This window comes from Danio aesculapii, chromosome 23 (genome assembly GCF_903798145.1).
Source record: "Danio aesculapii chromosome 23, fDanAes4.1, whole genome shotgun sequence".
In the NCBI taxonomy this organism is placed as follows: domain Eukaryota; kingdom Metazoa; phylum Chordata; class Actinopteri; order Cypriniformes; family Danionidae; genus Danio; species Danio aesculapii.
The window spans coordinates 10,449,375-10,451,261 of NC_079457.1; positions in this window are offsets into that span (position 1 = coordinate 10,449,375).

The following is a 1,887-nucleotide window of genomic DNA, read 5'->3' on the forward strand; positions in this document are numbered from 1 at the left end:
AACTGGTAATAAGCTACTTAATTTGGACAATTTCAATAGTGATTTTTCTCTTTATATTTTTTAAACACTCCATATTTTCAAGTACTTTCAATATCAAATAGTGAGATAACAAACCATACATCAAAGAACAGCTTATTTATTCAGATTTCAGATGATGCATACATTTCAATTTAGAAAAATTGACGCTTGATGACTAGTTTTGTTGTATGAGTTGCTTTTTGAATGTTACTTTCATGTTTCTATTTTACATGTTAAAGTACATAGTTTGATTAATGTCATTATGTCAGCTACTTTGTAGTTATGCTATTCTAATAACTTTGGTTTGAGGCTAGAAACAAAAGAGAAAAAATATGCCATTTGTTTTCTTTTTCTCTACTCCCTGTGCTTTTCAGTCTACACTCTTTAAAGTCCTGTCCATTAAAAGCTGTAAAACTGACTCTGATTTATTAGAAAATAATGTACAAAGTGTAATATGGTAATTACATATATTTAACCCAACTGTGGGGTTTGTCCTTATTTGATGCTTTGGGGTGATACAAACCAACCTCTTTTAACCTCTAACGTGCAAATAATTGAAACGTAGTAGTACAGTAATTTTTCTAAAGTAAATAAAATGCTTAAACAGTATTATTCTGTTTAGTTTCAGAGTCTTTCACGCTACCAGGACTTTAAAACATTTTTTATAATTTCGGATGAAACAATACAAACCCTGAGACCCTGGCATAAACAATTAATGTGTGCAATTAATGAATAAAAGCTTTTTTTTGTGACTGTTGGATTTCCTCATCCACTTGGGCTTGTTGCAAATTTATTTCTTTTTAATTGTGGCTCTCTTATTTCTTTCTATGAATGTAGCTGTGTTATGCCTATGTATGTTACAGTATATAGGCCAGATAATACAGAACGTAAAGGACCACACCCGGCCAATTCCTAGAACACCAGTTGTTTACTTGTGTGTATAAAAGTGGTTTGAAGGAAAGAGTTGTTGTTGAAGATGGCCTGAACATACGTGAGGGTCCGCACCCTTATTGGCTTGAGACTTCCAGTCTCATTCACTTCAATTGAAAGAACAAGATTTTATGATAATTGAACAGCCTGATTTCAAATACTCATAATTATTCCATATAATTTTTTTATTAATTTATATGATGGTTTCTTATTAAATAATTACATTTCTGTATTATTTAGCTTAAATTTGTTTCCCCAAACTCTCACTTCTTATTCTTATGTATCTCTAGGTGGATTTTGGCACTCTAGTCTCATAATAATCATCTGATTGACCATTATGTTCCTTTCCTACCTCTGAAGCTAAATCATGTGTGTCAGTGTGTCTTGACTGAGATGGTCCATCTGAACATCACCCTAGACTCTGATCTGGCAGATAAAGTGGCCAAAGACATGCCTTTCTTCCCTGAAAAAGACAAAGTCTTTGCTCTCAAAGGCTGCAAGTCAGTCAGGCAGAAGCTGGCACTGTATGTTGATGATGAATAGAAGTATTTGCATTAAGGCTGTCAATTGATTATTATTATTATGATGACCTTTTTTTTCCAATTAATCACAATAAATTGCACAAATTAGCAAGGTAAACCATTAGACTGATGGATAATTCTTGCAAAACTGTATTTTCTGCAAGCCTTTTTTCATAGTAAAGTTAGGTGCATTTCCAAAAGAGGACAGTCCTTAAGGACTCTATGACTTAAGGACTAATTATTTCTGTCTATAGTAAACACACATCTAATCTGACGTGAAAAACAGACATAAACAATAACAATTGTGACCATTGTAACCTTATTTAGGTTTCCAAAATGAACACATTGTTTAATTTAGTCATATTATCATCTTCTTATTGTGTAACCTGTTTTAAAAAGTGGTCATGGTTACAGTAAC